The sequence below is a fragment of the Spea bombifrons genome, chromosome 3 (genome assembly GCF_027358695.1).
Source record: "Spea bombifrons isolate aSpeBom1 chromosome 3, aSpeBom1.2.pri, whole genome shotgun sequence".
Taxonomy (NCBI): domain Eukaryota; kingdom Metazoa; phylum Chordata; class Amphibia; order Anura; family Pelobatidae; genus Spea; species Spea bombifrons.
In genome coordinates this window covers 58,872,434-58,888,268 of record NC_071089.1, presented here as the reverse complement: position 1 = coordinate 58,888,268, position 15,835 = coordinate 58,872,434, and positions in this window count along the sequence as shown.

Below are 15,835 nucleotides of genomic sequence, written 5' to 3'. Positions count from 1 at the left end.
ATCTCCAGAAAACTGCAAGAAGCCGAAGAATCAAATTTATGTAAAACTTGCAGAATTAAGTACCACCTATTCAGCATTTTATAGTGTAGCTCTTGTAAATTTAAACAGTGTGTACTTTTCCTAATTTGATTACAGCTATACCAGCATGTTTCCATCTCTACGCATCTCTAGTTCTCTTTTCTTATTTTATCTGCCCATACAAATGTTTCAACTGCTGTCTGGAATTGTGTAATCCAAAATTTTATCCAAAGTGAATCATACACTATATCTAAAGCCATTTCGGAAGGTATGCCTTTACGGGGTTCATCCTTCCTATCCATGACAAATATAAGCCTTTCCATTTCCCTAAATGACCATACAGATCCGAGAACAAAGAATAGTTCATATAAAGAGATTTCCAATTTTAGGGAGAATTACTATCCCTTTAGCAAATATGCCCTTGGAGGACCAGCGTTCACCCTGTGCCCCCCAATGAGCACAGGGTGACTTAGACCAAAGAGAGGGCTGGGCAGGCAGGCAAGAAGTCTCCCCAGAAATCCATCAGTATCCCCCTCCCAAACTTAAATCCATCCCTATGTGTCCTCAGCCTCATGGGTTACCATGGTACCCCTAATAAAATACTTCCAGCTGTAACTTTAAAAAAATATATACTTTTTTTCAGCACTCATGCTTTTTCTATCCGTGATTGGAGCCCAACTCCCAGCAAATCAGTATTTAAAAAACCAACCAAAAACAAATGAAAATACCAGTCATATGATGTGTTTCTTCAAAATTAGAACAAACACCTAAATACATTTTTTTCATTTGCACAGGTTATGTATAGTTTTTATAGGTGAATCACTTTTTTTCCCCATACATGATGATAACTTAATGAGCTAGGGGAAATCATAGTTAAAAAAGGCATTGCAAAAACAGGAAAACTGCTCTGGTTTGGTAAACATTGTTAAGTAACATTGGTCCTTAGGGGGTTAATGCTGGCAAATAAGATATGCACTGTATGTTGTGTGTGTCACAAAAATCACTATACAACGCATTTGGTTAGGACACTTTATTCAGAGTATGGTTTGGTAAACTCTTGTTGCAAGATGTTATTGAAAGAACACAATAAAATAGATGTATGGACAGATTGAAATAAAAAAATATTCTTAAAAACAATAAAGACATAAGTAGAAATGCATCCTATTTTATCGCTGTCTTGGTAACTAGGTCATAATGTTCAGTACTACTTGAAATTTGTTGCTCGCCCAATTAATTCAACAGTATGTATTGTTCTGCTTTACTAACGAAATATATGGATGTATTATAGCCATGCTTTTAAATGACCATGTTAGGTCAAATTCATTAGACTATAAAAACTCAAATTTATTGATCTCATTATTTATTGATCATTACTATGAGACTGGAAATATGTTATAACAACCCCTAACAGTAGGTTAAGGCCTTAATTCATGCTTCAAATTCATCTTTCTTGACATTTTTGAGAAGGAACATCTGTTAGGACACCATGACATTTCTACAATTACAGGCGAAGTAACCATTATTTTTACGCCTCTGTATTTACTGCAAGCTTGTGTTATAACCATTAAAATAATAAGTACGAAGTTTTAGACTTTTAGGCATAGTGAACTTATAGAAAAAAAAACAAAAAAACACTAGCTATTTGGTTGTAATTGAAGTTAAAGTCTTAAATTACCGTATTTGCTCGATTATAAGACGAGGTTTTTTCCAGAGCAAATGCTCTGAAAAATACCCCTCGTCTTATAATCGGGGTCGTCTTCTAATCAGACCCCAAAAAAATGGCTGGGGCCATGCTGCTTACCGGTCGCGAGCAGCGTCTCTTCCGTTAGAAGCAGGAGGACAGGAAGCTTGTAGCTTCCTCACAGAACTCTATCTCCCCCTCCCTCCTCTGGGGGCGGGGCCAGAGAAGTTGCTGGTACAGCCGGTCCCCTGCAGAAGTCTTCGAGTGAGAGATCTGCAGTTCAGGTAAGGGGGTGGGGGAGGGTTTTTGGGTAAGTATGTGTGATTAATGTGTGAAGTATGTGTGATTAATGGAATGAATGAGTATTTAAATGTTTGTGAATGTGTGTGATAGCATGGATGTGTAAGGGGGGTGGGGGTTGTAGCATGGCATAGGGAGGCTGTAATCCCACTACTATCATCCCCAGGTTCCAGCATGTACTGGCTGCCTTGGCTTGATAGGAGTGTGATTGCTGTTAGCAGCAATCACACTCCTATCAAGCCAAGGCAGCCAGTACATGCTGGGTTAAAAGGCATATCATGGGGCTGAGTGGCATATAGGGGGTTAAAATGCATTTCTGGACCTCCAGAAATGCATTTTAACCCCCTATATGCCACTCAGCCCCATGATATGCATATATACCTCCAGAAATGCATTTTAACCCCCTATATGCCACTCAGCCCCATGATATGCCTTTTAACCCCCTATATGCCAGAGTGGCATATAGGGGTATAAGGCATATCATGGGGCAGAGTGGCAAATAGGGGGGTATAAAGCATTTCTGGGGGCAGAGTGGCATAACTGGGGGGGGCAGGTTGGCAAATAAAAGGAAATTTAAAAAATATATTTACATGAATTAATATTTACTGGTAAAACTTTTTTTCCTATAGGGTCGTCTTATATTCAGGCTTTTTGTTTTTTTCCTAAATTAATATTTTGATTTTGGGGGGTCGTCTTATAATCGGGGTCGTCTTATAATCGAGCAAATACGGTATTTGAGTTTTTCTGCATAAAACACTCTGACTCCCTGTCATACTTTATGATACTCTGACTAATGAAAGACTGTGGAGGAATGGACTTCATGAGCACTGCCATAAAGGATCAGCCCAGTGTGTGGTTTCAGCAGGGAAAGTCTTTCAAAATATCTCATGATTGACAAGAATGGCACCACCAAGGTCTACAGACACTGGAGTAACTACAGGGGTCACAGTAGTCGCAGCTGGGCCGTACCTCTAGGAGGCATGGTGCGACTTATGCGACCCCTTCTTAATGTCTCCTTGCACCGGTTCAAAATAGTTTACAAAGGGCCCTTCCGACCTGGACCGCACTGTGACCCCCCCCTGTGAAACCGAGGCTGCCCGCACAGTGCGTGAGCAACCTGATAGAAAGCTGCAGGAGCGATGAGAGGTGGGATGTGGGGGCAGGAGGCAGGTGGGATGTATGTATGTGTGTAAGCATGGATGTGTACTCAGTAGCTCCGGCCGGTGGCATCAGCACCCAGCGGCCGTTTAGATAAGTTTCCCAGCAGTCTGATGGCCGCATAGTGATGGGAGCAGCTTGAGGGGTGAAAGGTAAGTGCGAGGGGGCGGAGCCACTTCACTTGACTTGCCCCCCAGGCCTTAGGCTGCCAGCCCTCCCCTGTGTGTACTTGTGTGTGTGTTTGAGCATGGATGTGTACTTTGTGTGTGTGTGTGAGCATGGATGTGTACTTGTATGTGATTGTGAGCATGCATGTGTACTTGATGATCTATTTCTGATATTTTCTCCACCTATTCTACATTTGTAAAGAAACACAGCAAGATCTCATTCAGGCTTTGCATACTTTGTACATGTCATAATTGTTTAATGAGGTAGAGAGCCACAGGGGAATTTCATCAACATCTTTAGAAAGGTCACATAAAGTTTAGGAGAGGCAAATAAATGTGCTTGTCACAGGGACACCTTTCAAATCACAGGAAAACATTTTAATCTCATTTTTACATTTGAACTTAGGCTCATTTCACCTTTAAAAAGACAACATAATTAGAAAACAACAGAGTTACTGCCTTCGTGAGGAGTTTTGAGTAAACATAATTTTCATGTCTAGAAGTAATCTGATACTGAAAAGAAACACAAGTAGAACTCTAATGGCTGGGAACCAATTTGTCTTTTCAAGAAGGATTTAGAAGGGGAACTTTTGCAGGCATATAGTTAGGTGTATGTTTAAACAATTATACAAAGCAGGTGCTAATGATCAGCAATTGAATATGCAGGTTGAAACACAATCATTAAGTGAAACAGAAACATCTGTGTACGAGAAATAAAACCGGGTGAGGAACTGGGCGTCAAACTCATTTCCAAGGTGAGGTTTTAATGTCATACACAATGGAAAAACTGAGCACAGCAAGGTGCAAGATAGTTATACTGGATCAACAGGGTTCTCCCAGGCAGAAATTTCAAGGCACACAGATGTTCTGTCCAAGCTCTTTTAAAGAAGCACAAACTGTCAATGTTGAGCACCACAGATGCATTGGTCAGCCAAGGACACTTAGTGCAGCAGATAAAAAGACACATCATTGTCAATTACCTTGAAGATGTCCAGTAGTGACATCAGCTCAACACTGACAGAAACCAGTGAGACCCTGGTATACCTATCTACTGTCCAGAGAAGTGGGTCAGAAGTGGTGTCCATGGACTTGTGACCAAAAAGCCATGTCTTTGACGTGTAAAAAAAAGGTCAAGCAACCCAACTATTCCTGGAAATACAGGAAATATGGTGCAAAAAGGGAGCAGGTGCTCTGGAAATATTTGGCTGTAGCAGAAGGCAGTTTGTTCACTGAAATACTGGATAGGCAGGCAACAGTGAAGCATGCGGGAGGTACCTTGTAGGTTTGGGGCTGCAAATGGAGTTGGGGATTTGGTCAGAATTACCAAACATACAGAAAAAGTAATTAACTATATTTGGCATAAAGAAGAACAAAAACCACCACTGAGCCCTGATCGCAACATTCTTCAGTCTGTCTGGGATTACATGAAGAGAGAGAAACAGCTGAGGCTGCCTAAGTCCACATAAGAAATGCGGTTAGTTCTCCAAGATGTTTGGAACAACCTACCTGCCATAAAAAACGGTGTGCAAGTGCACCTAGAAGAATTGATGCAGCCTCCAAGACAAATGGTAGTCACACCAAATACTGTATAGAGTTTGCTTCTGTTAACTCACTTTGCATTTTATGAAATCATAAAAATAAATTACTAACGTCTATTTTTGAAAGCATTCTTACTTTAGAACATTTTATTACACTTTGTAAAATATTCTAATACATTTTCTAACCTCAATTAAGAAATGGACCATATATAATTATTAGTATAGGCAATAGTCAAAGATATGTAATTATTGGGCATAAATAAATGATAATTAAGATATATTAATATGTTTCAAGGTTTCCTTGACCTTAAATATAGAATGAAGGATTTGCTGAACATGCAGTCTATAGATAGGATAGTAGCTTGCTAATGCATGGTATAGTTGTAACTCTAAAAGGGCATTACAATATACGTACAGCGACCACCTAAAATAGGGTTTGGGCGTGTAAGACCTAAGTGAACATGTTTGAACACCTAATTAGGTGAAGACCAATAGACTGACATCATTTTCAAATGGTATATAAGCTTGGTGTAAGAGAGGCATGGGAGGAGAGGTAGAGGAGAGATGTACTTGCCATCCACAGACTCTTCTTGTCCCAACACTCCCTCCCTCCATCCTCAGGAATGCATAGGACAGATGCCATCAACTAAATTCCTTTCCAAGGTTTTGTAAGACTTGTTTCGTATTATTTTTGTTATCTTCTTTTTATATTCTTCTTTTATTTTTGTTCGTATTAAATGTTTTACCTTTGTTTGCATCTAAGTGACTCTGCCTATTTTTGACGCACATACATTTATGTGATCCAATTATTTGAAGTTTGTATTGGCCCTATATATTTTCTTACATATCTGGCGTGCCAGCCCTGCGTATTTTTTTCCTGACCTTTGCCCTCCAGCTTGCTCAGGGGGAAGGGCAGATATATCTGTACACTTTTTGCAAACTGTCGGGAGAGAATTAAGAAAGAACCTTTGAGGATACAGACTTTCAGATTTTATTGGAACCAAAAGTGCTAAAAGACGCTATTGACGGCAGACGCAAGAAAGCCATACAGCGTGATACAACAGCCACTCAAGGAGAGTTCACTAAACAGGGTAAGTCATGGATTTTATAAAAACATATGCTAACAAAAGTAAAATAACTTTTCAATTTGATAATTGTCCTACTAATGCACAGTTATGGGCTAGTATGTACAAACAATGTGAGCTAGAGAATATGAAGATAGATAAGAAATTGTTATGTATTGATAAACTTAAGAAGAAACTGCAAAATGTCCTAAGCATGTTTAAAACGTTTAATGACTTGATTGTGGAGGATTTACAACCTAGACAAAGTATTTGCATGATTAACAAAGTTGTACCAGAATCTAACCCTGATGACAGTACTGACGACTTTAACAGCTGTCCCGACTGTTTTGTTTTAGCTCAGCAATTAGAGAACTTGGAGAGGGCTAGGGACAGACAAGCTCAGTTACTGTCTAAACTATGTTTAGAAAATAAGAAGGTGTCAGTTATCACAAGACAAGAAGGTAAGAAGGGCGTATCTTTTGTCCCTGAAATAGCTGGTACCTCAACAATAGATTCTGATGAGGAACTTGACGTAGGAGGAGTTGAGAGACAAAAGCTCAGAGATAGTGCAACAAAATTGACTTTAAAAATTAATGATCAATTAATGAAAATTGCCAAAGATATTCCTAAATATGACGATAAGATGGATGCATTCCATAATATTGATGTTTTTGAAACAAATACAGACAAATTCCAATTAAGTAATAAACAAAGAAACGCCATTTTTAAGCAATGGATACCTTCACATATGTCCAAAAGGTTACAGGACACACCTACAGAGGATGCATTAGGTCAATTAGTGCATGCAAATGACATGGATAGATTGAAACAATTAATTCTGTTTACAACTGGTGACTCATCTCCATCTCTTGACTTAATCGAATCTCTAAAAGTAAATCTTCAAGATGATCCCTTTGCATTTTTGTTGAAATTTGAGAAAGCCTATAGAATGGTAATGGGAGTTGATGATGGAGATGAACCACAGGCAATGATTATAGCATTTGTAAGGAAATTTAAATATCTAGATCCTGTATCTGTTCAGCTTGCCTCTGAAAAACCTAGTTTGCAAGAAGCAGCCATATTCATTGATCGTATTAGAAGAGCAATGAAAATGTCAACTGTAAAGGTAAAAGTATCTACAGTACAGGAACTAACTGACAAACGGCGAGAATTAACTCAGAATGACTGTCACAAGCCACAAACTAATCCTACTAATTTTGAACGATTTGATAATACTAACCGAAAGATATTCAGACCGAATGTTAGTTGTTATCATTGTGGTCAAAGAGGACATTTGAAGTGGCAGTGTAAACAATTTCTTCAAAATAGAAAATTTGTCCCTAGAACACAAAATTTTGGGAAAGAAAATGGGCTGATGCCAACAGCCCCACCTACTGGTGAACAATTTAAGTCAACGTCCCCGTACACTCCACTAATTAGACAGGTGCAAGAGCTCACAACAAATAGTACTGCTACTAATGTAACAGGAAAGAATGTCAGGAGGGGTCTGACACCCTCTCAGTGACTAGATAAGAATCAATCACTCTGTAAGTTGACCTATGTAGCTCCAGTGTCAACTGACAACTGTGGCAGACCATATGTCAAGGGAAAATTACAGGGAAAAGAGATTACATTCCTAATTGATACAGGAGCTCAATTAAGTGTGACTAATCAAGCTTTACCTATAACATCTAACTCACCTGTTTGCACGATTGTAGGTTTTAGTGGTAAAGGTACTACTTCAGCAACTTTGGTTACTGGTGTTTTGTTTGAGATTCCTGGCTATTTGTGTACTGAAATTGATATCTGGCATTGTCCTAGCTCAGAAAATATCTTAGGGGCTGATGTAATGAGAGAACGAGGTTGGGTCATTGACTTAGGGAATCAAGTGATTTGGAGAAGTAATAATCTTAAAGGGCCTGTAGTAATTGATCCAAGTGACTACAGTGTAGTGGCCGTCATCAATTTAATTGAGGAGGTATCCCCAAATCATGTATGGCCACAAATGGATTGTAATGACTTGACTCTTGTAGAAATTGTGCAGAAACATCCCTCGTTATGGGCTCAATCTAAGAATGAGGTAGGGACGATGAAAGATGTTGTTGTTAAAGTGGAAGGAACAGATCCCATAGCTCAGAAACAGTACCGATTGCCTCCAGATTCAATTGAGCCTTTGTCCAAAATTATTGAAGAACTACTTCAACAAGGCGTCATACGCAAATCAAATTCGGTGACAAATTATCCGTTATGGGCAGTTAAGAAACCAGATAATTCTTATAGAATGCTTCTAGATCTGCGTATGTTTAATAAATGTACCCCAAATGTGGCGCCAATTGTAGCAGATACCCCCGACATCATGTCTCGATTGAATGCTAAGGCAAAGTTTTTCTCGGTACTGGATATCAGTAATGGTTTTTTCAGTATTCAGATAGAAAGGAGTTGTCAATACAAATTTGCTTTTACTTTTCTGAATGAGCAATATGTATTTTGCAGATTACCACAAGGGGCGCACATGTCACCTAGTCTGTTTCATCAGGCATTGGCAAAAGTGTTATCAAAATTCTCAAGGCAAGATTGTATTCTACAGTATGTTGATGATATCTTGTTGGCAACAGAGAGTAGAGAGGAACATCTCACCTTGCTAGCAGAATTGTTTAATCTGTTGTACGAGTCAGTATTGAAATTAAATCCAAGGAAGGTCCAATTACTGAAACAAGAGGTTCAGTACTTGGGAGTTTTGATAAGTCCAGGCCAGAGACGTCCTTTGCATGAAAGAGTAGCAACAGTAGCAGCTTTGCCTGTACCTACAACTTTCAAAGCTTTAAGACAATTCCTGGGACTTGTAAATTTTTCTAGAGACTTCATAGAGGGCTTTGCTGAAAAAGCTAAACCCTTATATGACTTACTAAAAAGTACTGATGATGACAATTTGTTTGGTCCATGGGGAGATGAGCAGCAGAAAGCGTTTGAACAACTTAAACTTGATTTACAGAGAGCACCAGCTTTGACAACGGTGTATCCATCTAAGCCTTTTGCTTTACAAGTTCATACCTCGGAGACGGCTGTCTCGGCAGTTTTACTGCAGCTACAGGGAAAGGAATGGAGAATAGTTGGCTATTTTTCCAAACTCCTTTCACCTGTGGAAAAAGGGTTTGAAACGTGTGCAAGACATCTGGTGGGTGTACACTTTGCAGTCAAGGCGACTGAACATATAGTTGGGTTTAACAAACTAATTTTGCAGACTCCTCACTCCACCTTGAAATTGCTTCTTGAAAAAAGTATCCCAGGAGTGTCACATCAAAGATTTGCACATTGGTTGTTGTCTTTATCTCCAAAACAGATTGAAGTGGATCATAAAGCTAAATATGTGCTCCCCCAACTAATGCAATATGAGGGTGAATCACATGAGTGTGTTGAGACATTTCAGGGGGATTTTCCATCTCTTTTTAGAAAAGAAGTAGAGGAAACTGATGAACCAGTATTTGTAGATGGTTCTAGATTTTGTTTGAAAGGACAATATTATACCGGATATGCCATTTGGTTTCCAAAGAAAGGTCGAGCTATTCAGCATAGACTACCAGGACATTTTTCTGCACAGAGAGCAGAAATTGAAGCTGTTAAAACAGTATTGGAAATTAATGAGAAAGAAAATAATGATCCTTTGGTAATCTATAGCGATAGTTCATATGTCGTACGTTCACTAACAGACTACTTACCTGTGTGGAAAAAACGAGGTTTTGTGGATTCATCTAACAAAATCTTAAGTCATGTTGATACATTGCAGACTATCTTTGAGCTTGCTTCTAAAAATCCTAACCGATATGCTATTGTCAAAGTACCTGGCCATAGCAGAGGAACTAGTGATTTAGCTTTGGGAAATGAGAAAGCAGATTCTCTAGCCAAGGAAGCAGCTTTGATAGGAGAGATAGTGATGGAACTAGAACCGTTGGAAGTACTACCAGTAAAGAGTAAGGAAGCAAATTTACCTTCATTTAGTGATGAACAGATGAAAGATCCGTTCATTGTGGAATGTAAGAATAAAATAACACCTCCTTTTGTTTGTGAAAATGGAGTGATTTGTTATGAAATGCAAGGTAATTTACTTCCAGTTGTGCCTAAACACTTGCAGACGGAATTCACCCGCTATAATCATGAAAGTTTAGGTCATGTGGGTCAGCAAAAGTTGCTGGAAATTCTCAAAGAGAAGTTTTATTGGGACAAAATGGAGGACTCTGTACAAAATGTTGTTCAGTCATGTCTCATTTGTGCTCAAGTAAACCCCAGGCCTAAAGGACAAAAGCCTCCACTTCTAAGAATTGCACCTGCAGACGGTCCGTGGTCTACATTGCAGATTGACTACGTAGGTCCCCTACCTTCAGGTAAACAAGGTCTCAGGTACGCATTGGTTGTGGTAGATGTATTTTCTAAGTGGGTAGAACTGTTGCCTGTCAGGAAAGATGATGCTTTGTCTACGGCAAAAGCATTGGTGAATCATGTTTTTTGTACTTGGGGAATCCCAAGGATGATTTCATCTGACAGGGGGAGCCATTTTACTGGCAAAGTCATGCAGGCTGTTTGCGCAATCCTGGGGGTACGTCAACAATTCCATGTTCCATACCATCCTCAGTCCGCAGGTATTGTAGAAAGAATGAACAGAACGATTAAGTCTAGAATTGCAAAAATGTTACTCGATAAAGGAAATACTTGGGTTGATGCAGTACCTCTGGTATTGATGAGTATTAGGGGAACAAGCTCCTCAACTACCCAGTATACACCTTTTGAATTAATGACAGGAAGGAAAATGCCATTGATCTTTCCTCATGAACCGTTTTTGTCTACTCCACAGAAAGATGCCATTGCAAGAACTAAGTGGTTACAGATACTTCAGGAGAATTTAAAAACAATTCTTCCTCACGCAGCGTCTAGAATGCAGCGTATGGTACCGCCTCACTCTTCTAAATTTGTGAAAGGAGCATCAGTAATGATTAAGACTTTTAGGAAGGCGGGACCTTGGGAAAGTAATTGGGAAGGACCGTTTGAAATAATCGACACGATGGGTCAAGTTATGATCCTTGTTCAAAGAACAGAAAAAACAGTGAAAAATACCCGTAGGCAACAGAAGCTGTGGGTACATGTTGACCAGTGTAAATTGTATGTTTCTAACTAAATTCTGTTCTTGCAGGAACACAGTTCTGCAAGAAAATGGAGAAACAAAGCAGTTAACTATTGGACAGAGAATCTCCAAAGAAACAGCAATACAAGAAGCGTGACATCAAGATAGCGTGCTACATATTACTTCCATGGTTGTTGGTGCTGAGTTTTTTGGTTGCTGTGTTGTTTGAACTATATCAGAAGCCAATTGGAATTGATGATCCAACAAAGGATTTACCACAGAAGACATTGTTATCACATAAAATAAGAGAAGTTCGGGTGGATCGACTCCTGACATCAGACATTGATACATCAAGAGACATTGTTGGACAATTGATTCATTATAATTTAAGATATACAGATTTTGTATTTGATAGGAAAATCTGGAACAATTAGATGTTTCAGCTTGTCTTCATTTTGTTTCCAAAGTAATATGTCTTCCAGGGCAAGAAAAAGTTGTCTATCATTCTTGTTTTCACAATCATTCATCATGTGAGGCCAGAATTGAAAGTGTTACATCTATGCATGAATTAATGACTCAAGTAAAGATAGGAAAAGTTTGTTTTCAGGTAATGAAGGAAGAGTCATTGGTCAGAGCATTCTTTTCAAATTGTATGCATAATGAAACTCTTCACAGAGGATTATATTGCATAGAAGGAGATTTGAAAAAGTTGGAGGTAGATGGGAAAAAGTTTAATGTCTCCACTATGGGCATAGAGCGTTTAAAAACACTACCTCAGCAATTTAATCTCACACAGATAGACCATTTTCCTTGGAAAACATGGACTGAAGAAATAAAGAAAGATAAGGGATTATTGGCCATATTAAAACAACAATTGAAAGATGCCGAAATTGTTTTCCAACATAAACAAGGTGAATTAGAACAAATTCTACATCAATGGAATGATATGTCTGGAGTTAGTTGGTGGTCAAATTTTAAAAAATCTGTAAATATGTGGTCACAATCTTCAGTAAAATCCGCAGCTGGGAATATATTGTTGAATCCAATTGTTATTATAGCTATACTTGTTTTATTATGTATTATTTATCAAAGTTTTCTTATGTGTAGAATAAGTAAGATATATAAACATGTTAAGTATGAAGTAGATAAGGGAGATGGAATATTAAGGGAATTGATAAAAAGGGCACAATCCTCTCATTCCATAACAAATGTAGAGAAAAGGGTGTCTCATGCTAATGATTATCATATGGTCCCAGGTAAAGTGTGATGTGATTGTTGTATAAATGTGATACGAATGTGATACGAATGGTGAGTAAATGTGTATATTTGAAAAGATATGATAAGGATATTATCCTATCATCAGGGGGAATTGTAAAATATTCTAATACATTTTCTAACCTCAATTAAGAAATGGACCATATATAATTATTAGTATAGGCAATAGTCAAAGATATGTAATTATTGGGCATAAATAAATGATAATTAAGATATATTAATATGTTTCAAGGTTTCCTTGACCTTAAATATAGAATGAAGGATTTGCTGAACATGCAGTCTATAGATAGGATAGTAGCTTGCTAATGCATGGTATAGTTGTAACTCTAAAAGGGCATTACAATATACGTACAGCGACCACCTAAAATAGGGTTTGGGCGTGTAAGACCTAAGTGAACATGTTTGAACACCTAATTAGGTGAAGACCAATAGACTGACATCATTTTCAAATGGTATATAAGCTTGGTGTAAGAGAGGCATGGGAGGAGAGGTAGAGGAGAGATGTACTTGCCATCCACAGACTCTTCTTGTCCCAACACTCCCTCCCTCCATCCTCAGGAATGCATAGGACAGATGCCATCAACTAAATTCCTTTCCAAGGTTTTGTAAGACTTGTTTCGTATTATTTTTGTTATCTTCTTTTTATATTCTTCTTTTATTTTTGTTCGTATTAAATGTTTTACCTTTGTTTGCATCTAAGTGACTCTGCCTATTTTTGACGCACATACATTTATGTGATCCAATTATTTGAAGTTTGTATTGGCCCTATATATTTTCTTACACACTTGCCTAAAACTTCTGCACAGTACATATATATTTATATATTTGACTTGTTTTTGCCACATTCGTTTTTCAGGCAACAAATTTTGTTTCCTGGCCATTTGGCTCGGACGTCTTTTTTTTTTATTTGGAATGTTATTCAAGAGGCATTCAGAAAGAGGGAGGTGCCTGACACCCTCTGGATTCACCTTTCATTATAGAAATTTTGAAAAAGGGTTCCCAGGGGTGCAGCAGCAGTACTAGAGCACTGGGCCTGGGCGGAATGACACGGGCAGATGATATGAACATGCAACCCTCTGGAGCAAGAATTTCCCCAATATTACATATATATATATATATATATATATATATATATACTGAAAAGTTAACATGGCATCAGCACAGTTATATATCTAATGCTTGTCCTTTCCCCTTGTGAATGCTGACTGGCCAGAGTGAAAAAAGTAAGAAAAAACTGCCACAGGTTGTTGGACCCCTGAATTACAGCCATAACCATCAATGAGAGCGTCCCTCATTTTTTGGCTACTTCTATCTATCAGTCATTGATATGTATCCTTCTACATACAGTCCCTCCCGCTTTACCTTATCAACTGGTGCCAAAACGGCTTGTAATGGCGGCGACTACACATGACGATGAACGGATGAAACATGACGAACTTTGCAGTTCGTTTTATTCAGTTTCGTCAGAGTTATCGTTGATTTGTACCAATGCACAAAACAGGCAATTTCCGTTAAAAGTAAAGTTCATATGAAAATGAATGCACAAGTCTAATATATATATATATATAAATATATATATATTTATATAGATATATATATATATTAATTCTTGTTATACTTAACCCTTGTTGCGACCTTACTTTACAAAGCAAAACAGACCCTACAGAACCCTAATTAGCATAGTTTCTCTGTTTATGATTCTCTACCTGACATTACTAAATGAACAATACATGCCCCAGAGTCTTCTGTAAGTAAGTATTAGAGAAATGTAATTTTATTATGGTGCTTATGTTGTTTTGCTCTGAATTCCAAATATACTTGAAATGTTGGTTGTAGGTTTACATTAGAGAATTCAGCTTCATGTGGCATAATCTTACTTCAAAACAATCCTAACATTACAATTGCCTAAAAGGGACAAGCATCTGTTCTTTTGGAATTATGAATACCTTGGTTGGAAGCGGCGATTTAGGATTTGATAGTTGCTTGGAACAGTTTTCTATACTTTGTCTGGCATAATATATTATGGACAAGAATGAGCCATATGATACGATTAATTTAAAATGAGAAAATTCTAGTGCCCTACAGACTGGCTGTGCTAGATTCTGTATCACATTCTTTTTTATTATATTTTTTCAGTCTTACACTGTATGCAGTGTGGCATTTGAATAATGATACAATCTGATCTTTGATAAAAAAAAATTCCACTGGGACAATTTTAAGTCACCATCAAGTTCATAGTAGTCAGAGTTTCCATGCTTTTATTAATGTTTATGTATTTTTATTATGTATTATTTTTTATGTATAATTTGTTTATGTATTTACTTTATCTTGCGTTTATCTGGACAAGACTTGAGAAAGAATAAACTTGAGGCCTACTGTGGTTTGACACATAAGCAAAAAGAATAGAGACTAATAGCAGATCTTTTCACGGTGTAAAATAATGTAAAGATATTGCCTTTTACTAACATTCGAACTATCCAGGCCTTTAAGACTATTTTTAAAATAACCTACTATTTTGGTTCATAACATGGTGCTGCTAGTTTTATGTTGTTTAGAACCATGTTTTCGTCTTTTGTAAAACATAATAAAAATAATAATAGTCTGGGAGCCAATACATCAGCTTAAACATAATAGAACGTATTTTTGGATACATTAAACAAGGGCAGAAATATACAGAAAACATCAGAAAGTTTATTTTTGATTTTCTTTCCGTAGCAGAATTCTGAAACCTCAAACAGTGGAAAATACAAGATAAGCTTGTTCCGTGTTTTAAGGGTAAATTTTTCCATTTGACAAAATGTGGGAGGAGAGCAGCGTATTTCAAAATGACAGTGGTTTCAATGTGTCAAGGTAAGAGTGTTCTGTGTATCAAGCTGAGAGTGTCTCATGTGTCAAGCTGAGAGTGGTTTATGTATCAAGCTGAGGATGATTCAGATGCCAAGGTAGTCTTTGGAAATTGTATAAAAAAAAAAGTGATTCACATTTTTAAAAGTGGTCACCATAGCAACCAATGAAATGGTCCAATTGCTAAGGACATTGTGTAATTGGTTCCTATTATAATAAGAAGACCACTTTCAAACTCTGCACCAGAATCACCCTTTTATACACAACTCTGCATGTATCAACTGTGGAATAGGTCAAAATGTTCTACATACGAAGCCATGGGTGTCAGTGTAAAATAGTTCCTTATGCAACGCCAAGGTTAGGGCATGTCTAGTCTAAGAGGTAAATGTCTCCTGGATCAGTCGGAATTCTTCAAGGACAGCACCAGTAACACATTAGCTAGCATTAAGTGCTAGCAGAAGTAAACCCCTGGGGCATCACAGGTAATGAAGAAAGGATTTGGTGTTGTGTTGTAGAGTGTGTGTGCGTGCACCACTAGGCTCTACTTCCCTCAGGCTAAATGGTTCCACACGTCAAGGTTGTAAATATCAAGCTAAGATCTTTACGTGGAAAGTGTGTTGTGAGTGTAATCGTGTTTAGAGATATAGCCTTTCTCTCAGGTGAATTTAATTGAAACG